This window comes from Euprymna scolopes, chromosome 15, assembly GCF_053919585.1.
Source record: "Euprymna scolopes isolate OS-2025 chromosome 15, ASM5391958v1, whole genome shotgun sequence".
Taxonomy (NCBI): domain Eukaryota; kingdom Metazoa; phylum Mollusca; class Cephalopoda; order Sepiida; family Sepiolidae; genus Euprymna; species Euprymna scolopes.
The window spans coordinates 89,193,529-89,211,925 of NC_136496.1; the positions used below are offsets into that span (position 1 = coordinate 89,193,529).

General features: G+C 35.8%; 1 pseudogene; it reads left to right on the plus strand.

The window, feature by feature from the left end:
* The first annotated feature begins 746 nt into the window (after positions 1 to 746).
* Positions 747 to 900, plus strand: LOC145294347 (U2 spliceosomal RNA; annotated as a pseudogene).
* The last annotated feature ends 17,497 nt before the right edge of the window (positions 901 to 18,397 follow it).

Consider the following 18,397-nt stretch of genomic DNA (forward strand, 5'->3'; position numbering starts at 1 on the left):
TAGTACCCCGTCCGCATTTTTAATTTGTTATGTCGAGAATTACCAAAACGACCCGAAGCCGGTGTGTGCAACACTGCCTCTATCTAGGCACGCAACATCACGGAAAACAGATTTTTAGTCGCGTGCAAACGACTCTATAAGTCACTCGGTCGGTCAGTCGGTCGTTCGGTCGGTCTGTCGGTCTGTCCGTAACACATTTGTACTTGGCCTTTTTGGTTAAGATCAAAGGTCTGTTGTTAATAGATGCTGTTCTTAGTTTTTTTTAAGCTTTTCTGGCCTTTTGGCCACGTGTAATATCTGTTCCGGCAGATACTGCAAGCAAAGACCATATGTGGGGCCAGCCCCACATATAAGACCTTGGTCAATGTAGGGGTAACCCTTCATACCAATTGTCACTATCCAGCTTCCCTACTTCCCGGGGAGTTGGTCCCCATTTCCCCTTCATCCCTCACATTAAAAATAGGCCATGTGCCTAATTTGCTCGGTGGGGGAGCAAATAAATACCCTTTTCTTGGCCTTTTGGTCAAGATCAAAGTATAGTATCTGTTCCAGCAAATACTGCAAGCGAGACCATATGTGGGGGAAACCCACATATAAGACCTTCGTCAATGTAGGGGCAACCCTTCATACCAATTGTTACTATTCAGCTCCCCTATTCTCCGGGGAGTTGGTCCCCATTTCCTCTTAACTCCTCACATTAAAAATCGGCCTTGTGCCTAATTTGTTCGGTGGGGGAGCAAATAAATATCCTTTTCTTGACCTTTTGGCCAAGATCAAAGTGTAGTATCTGTTCTTACTACATGCTGTACTTATTGTAATATAAAGTGGTTGATCACTTTTCTGTATTATTTTAATGTAAAATGATCGCCCACTTTACAACCAGTCAGTCTCAAAGCCATTCAAGTCATTCTCCAGATCATTCAAGTTGTTTTTGAAGGATTCCAGTTATTTTTTAAGCATTCAACTCATTCTTAAGATCATTTAATTCATCCTTAAGTTCAATAAAGTCATTCTAAATCATTTACTTTTTATTTATTTAAGTCATTTCAGTACATTTTTCGGTCATTTCAGTTTATATTTAAGAATTTCATGTCAATCGTACATTCACGCATTCATTCATTACACGAGAACATGCGACTAATGCCTATCGGCCTTGTTTTCTATTTGTTACATTAAAAAGCGATAAGACTATTTACCCAGATTCCGATACAATTACCGATTATTTTCTACATTTCCGATTCCGATACACCTACCAATTTCGATTCTTTGTAAATGTCCAAATATTTAGTTTTTTTTTTTTTAATTTTCGAAATACCATAAAAGAAACGGTATAACTGGAAATATTTTCTCTATCATTAAGTCATTTCTCTCAGATAGGCTCATAAGGTTGATGGGCAGAAATCAGAGGCCCACAGTATTAATGCTGGAGTCCCTCAGGGGTCCATACTAGGCCCAACTCTCTTCCTGATCTGCATCAATGATCTCCCAAAACACATACTAAAATCTTTCGTTGATATCTATGCTCATGACACGACCATCTATGGCAACACATAAAAGGCTGTAAATGATGATGTTCTCTCTGATTCACTCTCCTCTGATCTTGAGCGCGTGGTACAGTGGGGAAAGAGGTGGCTGGTTACGTTTAATGCATCTACGACCAATCTCCTATCTCTACATCATAAACGCTCTGATCCCCATCTGGCATCAATTGAAATGGATCGCTCTCGTCTAAGGGAGGCCCCAGGCTTTGATAAGCTCCTGCGTTTGACCTTTACACCTGATCTTAAATGGAACATATACATCAAGTCTGTGGCCAAGGTTGCTGGGAAAATGGTGGGATCCTTCTACCGCTACAGAAGATATCTCACTAATTATGCAATTCTCTATCTATAAAAGAGCCAAGTACGTCCAAAGATGGAGTACTGCTGCCACATATGGGCGGGGGCTGCTAAAAGCAGCCTATCTTGCTTTGACAGAGTACAAAATAGACTCCGTGGCTTGGTGGGGGATGTCCTTTTCTCTACCCTGCAACCTCTTTCCCACAGAAGAGACGTAGCGAGCCTGTCATTGTTCTATCGTTATTTCCATGGCAGGTGCTCGTCTGAGCTCCATTCTCTGGTCCCCCCTCGCCAATCTTTTTCAAAAAACATCCGACTAGCTGAAACCACCGTCAATAATATTCCCCACTCCCTATCTGTGCCTAAATCAAAACGTAGATACCATGAACAAAGCTTCTTTCTTAGAACTGCACGCCTGTGGAACTCTGTTCCGCTTGCCTGTTTCCCTCCCGACTTCAACCTGGATGTCTTCAAGTCCAACACAAACAAATTTCTGATGAACCGCCCCCCCCCTAAGTAATGACACCTGACAATTTCTCCAATACTATTGCTACACTATCCCTTTGATTACTGTACACACAATAACCCTCATCCCTGAGTGGCCATTGGGTCTTGATAAGTGGTGAACTCCATGTAAAAAAAAAAAAAAACTCTGTTCAGTTTTTCAACGCAGTGGTGGAGTCTATCCTTGTTTACGATGCTACAATCTGGACTGACCAAAAGATTGGAAGTAAAACTAGACTACGAGCAGTGTTAAATATATCTTGGCAAAATCATCCCACGAAGCAGCAACTTTATGGCAACCTACCTTCCATATCTAGTACCATCAGGGAGCGACGTCTACGATTTGCCGGTCACTGCCAGAAGAGGAAGCAAGATCTGGTGAGAAATGTATTGCTGTGGAATCCACAGCACAGGCGTACGAGCATAGGACGATCTAGATCCACGTACATCCAGCTAATTACACATAACGCCAAACATGATCCTAAAGATCTGAGGCAACTTATGGAAGACAGGGAAATCTGGAGAGAGTTACATTGGTCCGGGAAAAAGTCCGACAACACACACACACACACACACACACACACACACACACACACACACACACACACACACACACACACACACACACACACACACACACATCCTGGCTTGAGGTAGTTGCTTGTCTAGCCGCACTGATGAGCTGTGAAACAGCGAAACAGAAGTGAGAGCGTGTTTTACATGAGTAGATCTTTCTACCTTTTTTTCCTCAAATGTTTTTCCGGTAATTGAAAATAGTGAGGCAATTAAATGTGTATTATTTGTATTCATCGGACTACTGTTCTCATCTTGAGTGTCACTTTTATTACGCTTCGTTCGATGTAACCTCCGACCTTCTTCGGGTGTATCTTGTCGAACTCGGGAATGTTTCTGCCGAACTCGGGAATGTTTCTGGACGAAAATGTTTTGGACGAAAAATTCCCGAGTCCGACAAAATAAACCTAAAAAAGGTCAGAGATTACATGGAGCGAAACGTTGTGAAAGTGACACTCAAGATGAGAAAAGTAGTCCGAAAAATCCAAATTATATGAATAACCAATCCTTATCTAAAAAAAATTAGAAACGTAACAAAAAATCTATTTCTCGTTTCAAACCAAACTGATTTGCACTGATTTTCGTCAATTGACAATATGTTATTTGAATTTTTTCATAAACAATTGAAAATAGTCGACGACTTGCATGCAAAAAAATAAAGACGGCATAGGAACAGAATAGTTAACAACAAAGCCCATGTTAAAAATGAATGTCTAATTAATGACGCTGCTATTAAAAAAAATGAAGTCTTAACATGAGAATGCGCAGATGAAGTGTTAACTATGCTGTACTTATATAAATAACATAACCTCGACGATATCTCTGTGGTGGTGGGGGGCGGACTGGTGTACGTTTATAAACTTTTTAGTATCTTTGCATTGTCATTAGGCAATCCTCAAAAAAGAGAATCAAATCTAATGAGTCTCGTACGATCAAACAAACTCCAACCTCTGTCCCATCATCGCAATGTTGCATTCCTATGCATGTTTTTACGAGAACGTGCTCTAATGAATAATAACAGGTGTCTCCCCTCGACATACATATTCCCGACCAATTCGACAGGAAGTAAAATCTCACCCTCCACTGTTGAGGTCCTTAGATGCCGGAAAAACTTCTACTCTACTAGTTCTTTCACTTCGACCACTAGACTTTGGAATTCCCTCCGTGTTTCTCGTTTCTCTGACGATGCTAATCTGTAGAAGTTTAAATGTAATGTGAAAAAACATCTCGTTGCTGAACTCCCTATATCCCCCTGTTAAATATGATTCCAAATATTAATATTTTATGCCCAAGGTGCAATATGTCCTGTTTGGGGTTTAACAGTCAAAGAATAATTCTATATTCTGTGGCGCAGCGATGCGAGTGTGTTACTGTGAAGTACGTTTTTAGTGGGAAATCTGATGTTTATATGGGAATGAAGCAGCTGAAATCACTCAAGAACTTTTTTTATTGGTTAAGAAATTTCGTATAACCCTAACCCTAACTCTGCCTTTCTACTTCCTCTTTCTCACAGACAAGACGTTGCAAATCTATCTCTACTCTATTTTTACTTTTATGGTAGGTGCTCGACTGAGTTGATGCGGCATAATTCTTGTTGACATGCCGGTTACCTTCAGATCACCGAAGTTAAGCAACGTTGAGCCTGGTCATTACTAAAATGGGCTATGATTTGGGAATTCGAGATGCTGTTTGTGCTCTCCGTTTATCTTGGTATAGTTTCCAGCCGTCTAGCACTTCTCATTGCCACTGGCAAGCAGTACTGATTCAGGAGAGGTGAAGTTGGGATTGCGCAACCCCTACCTCAATTATACGCATAGCTAATCTTACAGAGGGTATCCATTGTCTCCGAGACTGAACAGAGGCATCAACTGAGCTCCAATCCATGCCCCTGTAACACGTTTGTAACAAATACTCGTTTAGCTATACTAACCGTCATCAATTTCCATTATTTTCTATCCGTGTCTAAAACTAAACGAAAATTCCACGAGCAGAATTTCTTTCCTAGAACTGTCCGTTTGTGGAACAAGATACTGTGGGACTGCTTCCCAACTAATTCTAATATGGTCGTTTTCTAGTCTATTATGGATAAGTTTTTGTTGATTCATCCTCTTAAATAACTAAGTCCTACCCAGGTTACACCATTACTGATCATCATGGAGTTGTCTCACCAACTACCTAACACTTATAAACCTTATCCTGGAGTGACCTTCTGGCCTTGATAAGTGGTGATTTTCAAATAGAAAGAAACTCTGACGCAAACTATTGAGGATGGGTTTGACTTTAAATCTGTGTTCTACTGTTGTTGTTGTTGTTGTTGTTGTTGTTGAGCATAATTTATTCATTGCGTATGAATCAAATGGTGTTCGTTTTTCGATATTGTTATAGTTAGAATTCTTTCTTGAAAGTCATCGGGTGTTTACGGGAGTGATCACGTAAAGCTTGCCAACATCCGTAAATGAAAATATTTCTATTGAACCAACTATATTTGAACTTGGAACACTTGAGTTGTCAGTCCTCCTGTTGTTGGTTGCTCTTGGTAGATTAACAGTAGAATTCAATCGCAATTTTGTTATAGAAATTAATTAATAAAAAAGAACTGCAAAAGAAAACTTTATCTAGTCTGCTGCTGGTTAGTCTAGTAATACAGTATTTGTGTGTATGTGTAGCACTACCGTTACTATCACTAGTAACACAATCACCATCACCAAGCAGGGTAACCAATGGCGGGCACGATTGATATCAAGCGGAATTAGAGCCGTAACTTGTTTACCAGGCCTCTGATTAAAATACAGATCCGGTGTTCTCTGGTAGTCTCTATTTCTGTGTGGGTCAATCTATGATCATTCATGCGCGACTAATGAGGGGTCTCTACACAGACCTGATAATCCTGAGGTGTGATCTTTCTGAGCTCTATATAGAAGAAGGCTCGCTCCATCACCAGCAACAGCAGCAGCACGACAACCACCACCAATACTAAAACCACCACTACTACAATTTGTATGCGTATGTGCGTATGATTATATATCGACTTACTTGTGAAAAGATCCAGTAGAATCCAAGAAAATCTGAAAAAAAAGCTTTCTCGATTAACTCAACGATCATTAGTGTTTACAAGTTATATAAAACAAGAAAATTGTATGCGCTAGCTACAACCAGTTTCAATAATATTTTTCAGTAATAGTAATTAATATCACAATTTGAAATTTAAGAAAACCAAAACAATATGTGCTTTTTTAAAAAAAAAAAGAAGAAATATTTATTAATCCTTTTGTTTTTACTCACGTTCATCCCGAACAAGACATATCGTCACTTGGACGTTAGGGGCTACTCTTTGTGACCATGCTTAGGGAAGATGTTTAAACTTCTGCATATCAATACAGTCAGGCAGCAGGAAGGGAATTCCAAAATATAGCTGTTCGCGGGAAGAAACTATTATAATAGAAAGCTTTCTGGCATTTTGGGACCTCAACAGTGAAGGGTGTGATTTTGTTGCTAAGCGAATTTGTCAGGGGTCTGTATGTCGAGGGGACACAAGTGCAATGAGTTCACCAGAGCACATTCTATTAAAATACTTGTAAAACAGGCATAGGGAGTAATATTGCGGCAATGGGTCAGGAGTTGGAGTTTAGTTAACAAAGTGGGCCATATTAGATTGGAGACTTTTCTTTGGACCCCGTGCAAGAGGGAAAGACTAGCAGTAGATGCACCAGTCCCGATGTGGCAACAATACTCCATGTATGGGCGAATGGTGGTTTTGTAGAGGTACAGGATTTTCTCAGGTGTGAGTAATCTTCTAGCACGATAGACGGAACCCACCTTCTTTGCAGCAGTTTTTGCAATGTCCTCATAGTATTTGTTCCACTTCACATTTCCTGTGAATGTTAAGCCGAGAAGTTTGAAGGAAGAATTCTCAGGTACGATGCTATTTGTCATATGTCGGTAGTTGGGAAGGGTTCTTGTAATTGTAAAAGGAGAGCAGCTTAGCCTTACTAACATTAAATGTTACCATCTATTTACGGCCCCATTCCACTATTGTTTGGAGATCATTTTCTAAGGATTCTGTCATTGTCTTAGATTTGTGTACATTCGTTTTTCTCATGTACATGTTATAAAGCGTTGTATTATCAGCAAATATACCCATTTCGAACACAATATCATCAGAGAGGTCATTAATGAATATCAGAAATAATAGTGGTTCAAGGATCTACCCCTGAGGCACTCCCACATTAATGTTATACTGTTTAGATGTACGTCCATCAACGACCACCTGGATGGTTCTATGATCTAAGAAGGATCTAATTATATTTAGTATTCGTCTAGTTATACCGTACGATTTAATTTTCATTAGCAGACCTTCATGCCAAACTTTGTCAAAGGCTTTGGATATATCAAGGGTTACAGCCCTGGCTCCGCCCGCCTTATTAAGTATATGGTATATGCGTTCAGAGATGACCGTTAACATATCTGCAGTAGAAAGACATTGCTTCAATTCATATTGTTTGTAAGAGAGAAAATTGCCTCAGTCAAGGCGTCTTCAAGCAATTTCTTTTTATTGATAATTTTTAAAAATCTCTCTGGGTAGTAGTCCGTTGGGATGTTGAATGGACAGTTTATAAGTTTCTTTAAGTGCAAGTAAGCGGCTCGCGTGACAATGTTATAAGAAATAGGGTAGCATTAAAAAATGTCTTTATGAAATTAATATTAATATCATTATTGCTTTCTTAAATTTCAAATTTTAATATTTATTCATGACACCCAAACGAACTACTACTCACAGAGATATTTATATCTCCAAGAAGTAATAAAAATAAAAATGATTAATGAAAAAGAAATTGTGTGAAAAAGCCTCAACCAAGGCGAAAGATTGCTTCATATTTTAAAGAAAAATAAATATTTCTTAAAAAACAAAAAACAAAAAAAAAAGCACATATTTTCTTAAATTTCAAATTTTAATATTCATTTCATCACGATATTTCAAAAAAAGTACCAATCGATTTCGTATTAGTATCATTTGGATCCGTCGGACTACTGTTCTCATCTTGAGTGTAATTTTCACAACGTTTCGGCCGATGTAACCTCCGACTTTCTTCAGGTGTATCTTGTTGAACTCGGGAATGTTTCTGTCGAACTCGGGAATTTTGATGGACTCTTGAGCGGAACCCTTTATTCACTTCACGGAGGTAGCATGCTCTTGTTCCGTCAGCCATGACTGGATGGAGGGCCTAAGTAATTCGCAATTGTATTTTTCGGTCGCCCACACTGAGGATTGAACCTTCAACCTTCAGGAGAATATCACTTTTTTAATTGATTTTTCCAAGTACTCTAACCACTGCGCCACGGGTTCTTGCGCAAGTTATATCGACCGAAACGTTGTAAAAATCACACTCAAGATGAGAACAGTAGTCCGATGAATCCAAATAATACGAATAACCAATCTTCATCTAAAAAATTCAGAAACGTCATATTTCTTATTAGTTATTATATATATAAACTTAGAAAGAACGTCATTAGTTATGTAAAGATCCTGGACACTGGATATAGGGTCTTACAATGAATAACTAAGCTTCAGACGAGTTCACCTTGGTTTAACAGTTATTCAAGCCTAATAAACACCAAAGTAGCTGAATCGGTCCACAACGTTATTTATCTAATCTATTTCAACTAAAATGCATTTATAAATCTTTCTCATTTGCTAAATAATAAATATAAGTAAATCAACAAATAATGAACAATGAGCAATTTTAGTCTTATAGTTTTATTGAATAAAATTAAACGTAACAATGGCAATAGAGAAAGAACACAGAGCATGTTATATTATGCTATGTAGGAAAGAAACATATATATATTGTGTTGTATATAATTGGTATGGAAGAACTTATCTTATGATGAGGATATTTTCGTCCAAGTAACAATTATTGTTGACTTATATCATGATGGAAATGAATAAAGTGATAAGAGAAAAAAAATATTTACACAATAACCTATCAAAATACGGAAAGCTTTACACGGATAAGAAGAGGAAATAAACATAAAAAAAAATAATTGCTGACAGTTGAAAATTAAATAAACTTTATTTGATGATTAGCTGGCCGACCGGCGTTGCCCGGTCGTACAATACGTTTAAACATGATATTTTAATTTATTCAGATTGCGCATGTATGTATAGAATCAATCCTCTATTGATTATTATATATTACGAGAAATAATTTGCCCGGTGCACTAATTCACAATTTTTTTTTAACTAAAAATAATAATGTTAATGTCGTTCATTGAATTCTGTCTGTGTTTGTTTACAATATAACGTCAGCTGATATTTAGGCTTTACGATCTTCAACATAGTCTTTTTTCTCTTATGGATAAAAATGATTTTTATATGGAAATATTTTACGTTAACCTGGCCAAGGGAAATAATAAAATTATTTCCCTTGCTCCGTGTAACGTAAAATATTCCCATGTAAAAATTCTCCTTTTTTATCTATAAGAAAAGAAATACTATCTTTTTGCGATACTTATCGGATGAATTTCTGTACAAAACATATCTAAGAACACTGCCAGACATATAAATTACTTTTGCGTAAAATTTATAAAAGATAGGCTCAGCCGTTTCGGAACCTATGAAGAAAGAAACTCACACACGCACATACACACGAAGTGACTTTTATGTAATAGTAGAGATTCTATCAATTCCTTATTGATTAGATGATCGAATAAAGGTTATTTAACTTTGAACTGTCATTACACACACACACACACACACACACACACACACACATACACACACACAAATTCCGTTTTTACGATTGGAAAAGTGAAAAAATATACGAATAGGAACATTGTGAGTAAGAGAGAGAGAATAAGAGTGAGAGAGAGAGAGAGAGAGAAAGACAGAGGAGAGGGAGAACGATAGAAAGAGATAAAGATAAAGAGATAGAAAAAGAGTGTATCTGTGTAAATAAAATAAAGTCCATACCTCAAAGGCATTATCATTGAAAACTGAAATGAAAGTGAAATTTATAAAATTTTAGCTCAAAGAATTATGCATTCACTAAACTATATATATATTATATACATATATATATATATTTATATTTATATGTATATATGTATATATATGTATATATATATAACTACTTCATTTACTCACATAAAATTAACATACAAAAGTATAAATTTATGAGTAAACTTTAAGTATTTACTTCAAAAGTGCTCAATACGTAGGTAGAGCTAGTTAGTAATTTATAAAATATATATGGCGATTAAGCTACACTGAATATTCCGCGTTTCATCCACTCTAGGATTCTTTAGGCTTATGCGCATATATATATATATATATATATATATATATATATATATATATAGGCGCATAAGCCTAAAGAATCCTATATATATATATATATATATATATATATATATATATACATTGAGTAAGATGATTGATAATTTATAATTAAAATTAAAAATTAAATATCGGTTTCACAAGGAAGAACAAACAAAGTCAATAAATTGTACGATCCTTTCGGAAACGATGTTTTTTATTGAGATAAACTTCGACAATAATTTTATCAACTAACAATCAATCGATTATCAATTAACTTTTTCAAACAAAGTCTCCTCATCGACATAAATGTTGCGTGTTTTTTTTTTTTTTAAGTAACCAAAAAATAAACCTAGCATTTTTTAAAGTAAGGCAGATGTATCTGGAAAATATTTAAAATATAAAGGAAAATAGTTACTTTTTTGATGTTGATAAACAAAGTACGATAAAATTAAAATAAAGATAAAAATAAAATAAAATCGGGTGGAAAGGTAAGGTTAAGAGAGGATATTTTAAATATTTCTAATAAAAATATATATACCTTTTAATGGTTCGCCTTCTAAAGCTCGTGAGTATCATCGTCAATGCATTCATTGGGATGTTAAATGTAGTTTATGAATGCTTGAAAATGTTGATATATACAAACTTTCAAAGGAAACGCCAATAGAATAAAATTACCAGTTTAAAATCGTTAGTAACGCTATATATATATATATATATATATATATATATATATATATATATATACATATATATATATATATATATATATATATATATATATATATATATATATATATATATATCGTAGATGCAAGTATTTTTCGTTCTTTGAGGAAATTATGAGAAGAATCAAAATCCTTTGTCTACTCAAATAGTTGCGTAAGCATTTTTTATTATAAATGTACAAAAAATATTTAGAATGAAATAAAATAAAAATAAATTTAAAATGAAATAAAATAAAAACAAGCACAAAATAAATGTATGAATGAAATTTACTCAAAGAAAAAAAAAGTAAAAACCGAAAACACGCTCGATTAATTTGGAGTTTAAAATCAATTTGGAATTTTCTTTGGGTTTTCCAACAAAAATTTTTTTGGCCTGAAAAAGTTTTTCATCGCTTAATAGACCAATGTTTGCGCAGGGCCTACACTCGTCATCAAATACCCAGATACCATAATACTTAAAGTTAAATTCAAATTTTGATACATCTTTTAATTTAAACGCGAAAAAAAAAAAAAAAAAAAAACAAAAAAAAATTGGGACGCTGAAACCGTACACAGTAAAACAATACGTTTTATTGTCGCGTTGATTATGTACGCATGCACAACCGGAAATCGTAAACCGGATGTTGGTTACAATGCCCGTTACAAGGTCATTTGAGTTTTATAATTATATGGATTTCGTTTAAATTTATGTTCTAAATAGTAAACCTTATAGACTACCTATAAATATTACTTTGCTGAGTACATTTCCTCTGAGGATATATGCCATTCATTTAAACTCCATGGAATAATGAAAAAGCTTTGTATATCTTGTCGAAGAATAAAATTGTTGTAAATTTTTACCTTACAAAATCTAATTCCAAACTTTTCCTTATACTATTGCTCTATCTCGTGTATTGAGCTTTTTTATCTGGTTGGGATTGTCTTATAAATATTAATGCTAATATTATATAAATGTTAAGTTTAAAGTATTATTCAATCTGTAATCTGATATTATTAATTTTTTCTTAGAATTTGAATATATATATATATATATATATATATATATACACACCCACAGTTGCGCCAAAAAGAAAGTCCGCACTTGCAATGCCAGTTTTTAAAAAATCGCAAATTTAAGCTAAACTGATTGTAACTGTTTAGACAACCTCATTTGATTCGCCTTTTATTTCTCTATAATTTTAATTGTGCACATTTGACTTTTAATTGAAGTATAACGCCAATTAAAAAAAATAATAACTTCAAATTGAGAAGGCTCCGTGGATTGTCCGGGCGTCCTTGTTTGCTTGAATCTTGTATTATAATAAAGTCGTATTCTTGTCTGTTTACAATTTAATTAACATATACAAAAACAGAACACTGTTTCACAAACTAATTTGACCACTGAAAACGGACTAATGCATTCTCTTATTCCAGCATTATTTCTATATATACTATGTATTAAAAAAAATGACAATCAATGAATTCCCTCGTTTGCATATTATATTTAAAAAAATCTAATTTAATAATTAACTCGATTTTATTAATTGTTTGTTGTGATAGAATCGTTTTATGAAAAAGCGGATCGAAGCACAAAAACTAGAAACTCGAGACTTCTGGAAAATCTACAACAGTGTAGTAAATAATGGGCAATCAATAATTCCCCCACTAACCAACAACCACGAGGTTGTCTCCTCAGCAACCGACAAAGCTAACATGCTTGCCAGTCGGTTTGCCTCAAACTCAAGACTGGACCCTTCCAACCACCCCCTACCTGACTTTCCTATGCGGACAGACGCCACGCGAGACGATCTAAAAACCACCCCTGCTCAGGTGCATGCTATCACAAAAAACCTTGACACTTCAAAAGCATGTGGACCCGATCTTATCCCAGCTGTGCTATTAAAAAAGTGCTCAGCCGAAGTAGCTTCAGTTCTCTCCAAACTCTACAACAAATGCCTTAATGAAGCTTGCTTTCCAGGCTGTTGGAAAACTGCTTCTGTTGTACCAGTATTCAAGAATTCTGGCGAAAGGACTGACCCATCAAATTATCACCCCATTAGCCTCCTCCCACTTTTTGCCAAAATATTTGAGACCTTAATTAACCATGCTCTAGTCCATCACCTTACAGATGCTAAACTTCTGACTCACAAACAATATAGATTTAGACAAGCCCGTTCCACAGCAGACATCCTCACTGTAATCTCTGAACGTATATACCATTCACTCGACAAAGCGGGGGAGGGCAGAGCGGTAGCTCTAGATATATCTAAGGCTTTTGACAGGGTATGGCATGAGGGTCTCCTCAGGAAAATTAGATCATACGGTATCACTGGTAGAATACTTGACATAATTAAATCCTTCTTAGATAAGAGAAAGATCCAGGTTGTCCTCGACGGTCGTACATCTAAACAATATGATATAAATGCGGGGGTGCCCCAGGGGTCTATTCTTGGACCTCTATTGTTCCTGATATTCATAAATGACCTCCCCGACAAAATTGCCTCTGAGATGGGTATATATGCTGATGACACTACACTCTATGGCAGGCACGACAGGAAGACGAATGAACACATTTCTAAAGAAATGGCAGAAACACTAGAAGAAGACCTCCAATCTGTGGAGGAATGGGGACAAAAGTGGTTGGTCGCGTTCAATGCTGCCAAGACTAAACTAGTTTCATTCAATAATTACAAGAAACCCTCTCTACCACCTATAGCAATGGCCAACGACTCTTTATCTGAGAGTACATCTTTCAAACTCCTTGGCCTAACGTTCACAGGAAACATGAGTTGGAACAATTACATTGAAGGCATTGCCAGGGCCGCTGCAAGAAAGGTGGGCTCTCTCTACCGTGCTAGACAACTACTAACACCCAGAAGTATCCTGTACCTCTATAAGGCCACCATTCGCCCATGTATGGAGTATTGCTGTCACATTTGGGCTGGTGCATCTGCTACTAGTCTCTCGCTCCTTGACAAGGTTCAAAAGAGAATCGCAAACCTTATAGGCCCTGAACTGGCATCTAAGCTTCAGCCTCTGTCCCATCAACGAAATGTTGCATCCCTCTGCCTTTTCTACAAGTATTTTAGTGGTGAATGCTCTGACGAACTGCAATCACTTGTGCCCCCACGACGTGAGCACTTTCGACAAACCCGACAGGCTGCTAAATCCCACACTGTAGAGAGCCCTAGATGTAAAAAGATCTTTTTACTCCAGTAGTTTCTTCCCCAGAACCGCTAGACTCTGGAATTCCATTCCAGGTCCCTGCTTCCCCAACAGTACTGACGTGCAGAAGTTCAAGTGTAACGTGAACCGACATTTTGCTGCCCAAATCCCTACATAGTACCCCAGTAGTTGTTGCCCCTGATAGTAGCCCCCTACACCAAAGTGGCAATGTGCCTTGTTTGGGATGAAAATGTAATAAAAAAATGTTTTCTATTTAGAAATAATATTTAAGGTTAATTTATTAAATTTATATTTATTTTTACTTTAATTTATATTTAATTTAATTCATTTTCAATTATTAATAGCTGACAACAGTTGTGTTTTAAACCGGAAGTAATTTTTTTAGCTATAGGAGTTATTTCCCATTCAAGCTATGAAAGTTACTTCGCATTAGATTTTCATAAACCAAGATGAATGTTTTTTATGCTTTCCTAAAGCCAACATATGGTCACTTTTCGTAACAAGTTAGGATATTCGGCGTATCTTAAATAGTATTCCTCCGCCCGGCAATATGTTTCGACAAGGCAAAGCCTGGTATATGGAGCTAGTAAACATATATTTCTGTGATATATTTTAATTTAAAGTTTGCCGTCTCTAAAAGCACCGTTTATATATGCACTAGCCTGGGTGCCTATCGTTGCTCGGGTGGTTGGATGTGTTGAGCAAAAAAAAAAAAAAATGTTAGTAGGCAGGCAGACTCGAACCCGTACCGCGAAGTAGGAAAAGAATGTGGAAAAAAAGTGACATCTTTCCCGCTGCGTTCATCGCTAAACCGGAAGTGGTAAAGATTTAAATTAAGGTTAGTCAATCGAAAAGAGGGAATGACTTTCGAAAATATCGACGAAAAAGGCGACTCCTCCCTGTAGAAAACTGCCCAGTTGAGGGTGAAGGAATTAATGCTTTTAGCCAATTTTTCGATATTTGTCGTTCGAAGCGTTGAGTTTCAAAACCAATCTCGTGAAAATCCGTCGCCTGTGTCAAAAGTTTTAGGCAGCATATATACATACACATATACATACATGCATACATACATACATAAATACATACATTTAAACAGACATGTGAGATTTATATTATAGATATGTGTGTATGTGTATATACGTCTGTGTATCTGTGTAATATTATAAAATAGCAATTACTTTAGGGGTGTCAGATAGATTCTTATTGCAAGCAATTTCAAAAGCAAATCAATCTCAGTTAAAGGATCTTTTTATAAACTTTGATAAACTATGCTTTGAATTTTTATCTAAAAAGTATATATTTCTTTTGAAATAGTCAAATTTGTTGCGAATAATAATCCCAAGGAAGATGTATTAACGCTTTCAGAGCTTATATACTGTAGAATTACATTCCAGTTACCACACAAATCAGTCCACAATCACGATTTTTAATTTTTAAATTCCTTTATCTATTTTTTTATGTGTAACTGATTCTAATATTTATCTGCTTCTAATAATTTGTGTGATTGCAGTATCGGCTACATAAACAATGAAACATGTGTAAGGCGCTTATGGAAGAAAGTAAATATAAAATTTCGCCTATATTAAAATAAATAATAATAATAATCATATGATTGTGAACTGATTTTTATGATAACTAGAATGTAATTCTGCAATATATATATATATATATATATATATATATATATATATATATATATATATATATATAGTAATTTATAAAATATATATGGCAATTAAGCTACACTGAATATTCCGCGTTTCATCCACTCTCGGACTCTTCAGGCTTATGCGCGAATTCTGTGGTTGTTTATCGTTTTTATATGCTCCTCTTCTATTGAGATTTTAGTAAGCCAATCAGCTTTCTAGTATCCACCACGCCCTTCCTATCAGTCAATGGGCGTGCATTTTATCGGACAAAGGATCTGTTTTAAAACTAGGTTAGTTTTTTTTCATATATATAAATATATATATGTGTACACACATATATGCACATATATATACACATATATATATATACATACATATATGCGTGACCGTTTATGTATATTCATGTTTATTTAATTTATTTATTTGTTTATTTTCTATTGTTTTTGTTAGTTTTAAAACTATTTTGTATCGCTATCCTAGAGTAAATTTTATCTTGTGAACACAGTTATTTGCTATTTCTCTTCTACAGTTTAATAGATGTTGGGGTTCTTTAAAGTACAGGATAGCAAATTTTTCATGAAGGCATAATCTACATGGGTCGTCTAGGTCCCTACACGTGGTAGCTTGTCTTATTATTTTCCATTCGACTACCGGCGAATGTCCGCTTTCTTTGAGTTCCCAGTATTTATTCGCTAGTGTTGTTTTTATACGGTGTTTTTTTTTTATTGTTGAATGTACTTTTGTGGTCATAGTATCGGGTTTTGAAATCTAAGGAAGTCATGCCTACGTAATATTTCTTGTTATTCGGGTTTTCTTTCGCAAATATTGTTGCCTGATAAACTACGCTTTTGGTTAGACATTTATTTTGAACTGAGCAAAGTGTGCGGTGTCTACAGTTGCACATATCTTGTTCGTTATTAGTATTTTTATTTATAGTATGGTTGTGCTGATAATCGGACGCACCGATAGAAAGCGCTTGAGAAGAATATGTCTGAATAACAATGTTTGGGCGCCATTCTATACAAAACGCCAGCTGAAATAAAAAAGACTGCTCTGCGAATGAAACAGATATCCAGAAAAATCGGAAAAAAGAATAACTCTGTCGTGTTCAATCAGATGTGCTTGAATATATTATTTATATATATATATATGTGTGTGTGTGTGTGTGTGTGTGTTTGTATGCATATATATATGTATGTATGCATATATATATATATATATTTGTATGTATATATATATATGTCAAAAAGGTTTTAAAAATATAAGTATATTCTTTATATAAAGATGTCAGAAATTATATACATAAAAAAAAATAAATATAGGTATATATGAATTTATTGGTCAGTTCATTAAAGAAATAACATCAATGGGAAGAAGGGTTATAGTTCACCTTTTTACCCCCGCACTTAATCACTAATTCAGCTCCCTTATAGCTTCAATATCACCCCCTACTTATGTAGCGGCAACTTCTAACTCCCCACATTCTTCTCGTTTTCCCCCTCATAATCTATAACCAATCCATCTTCATTCCATGTTTTTATTCTTCCTTCTATTTCTGTATGTTCCTTTTCTTTCTTATTTCTATTTATATATATTGTTTTTTTATGTTTATTTTGATGTTTTATTTTACATTTCCTGCCGAATGTATCCTAAGCTAGATGTCGCCTTCCCCTATATATGTAACCTAGCTTCCTTCTCCTTTTCTAATAAAAAGTATTAGGCTTCGAAATGCCTACGTATAAAGAGCATCTATGGTCCTTATTCCTATTGATGTGTTTTCTTTATTGAACTAAGAAATAAATTCATATACGAGGGGTGTGCAATAAGTAATTCCCCTGACCCACTTCCAGTTGTTTGATCTAGCTGAAATTTTGCATGTGCAATGATTTATATCTCTACGGGTTATGTGGCAAATTACAGCTCTGAACTAATTATGGTTTCTGTTTTACAGGTGTTTGAACTGAGTCAGGTGTGAAATGGAGCCTGTTGAATGTCAAGCAGTGATCCGGTTTTTGTATTTGAAAGGACGCACACCACAGGAGACTTTTGATGAAATGAAAGAAACTTATGGTGATAACGCCCCATCATATGACCTTGTAAAACGCTGGCATCTTGAATTCAAACATGGCCGGAAGTCTGTGGAAACAGCTCCCAGACCTGGTCGCCCCCCCCTTCTGCCATTGATGAGGCATCTGTCCGTCAAGTTAAGGCTGTCATTTTGGAAGATCGGCGTATTACTATTCGCCAAATAGCCCAAGATGTCCCAAGATGTCAAGATTTGTACAGGATCTGTGGAAACTATCATTCATGACCATTTGTATATGCATAAGGTGTCTGTCAGATGGAATCCCAGGTTGCTCACACCATTCCAGAAGCGAGAACGCGTCGAGTGCTCGAGGATGAATTTGGAGATGTGCCAAGAAGATGAGCCAAAGTTTTTCAAAAGACTGATTACACAGGATGAGACCTGGGTCCAGAGACCAAAGCCCAGTTAATGCAGTGGAAGCACTTGGACTCACCACCTCCAAAGAAGACAAGGGTGCAGCCTCCGCTGGCAAGGTCATACTCACAGTCTTCTGGGACCAGGACGGAATAGTGATGACAGATTTCCTGGCAAAGGGTACC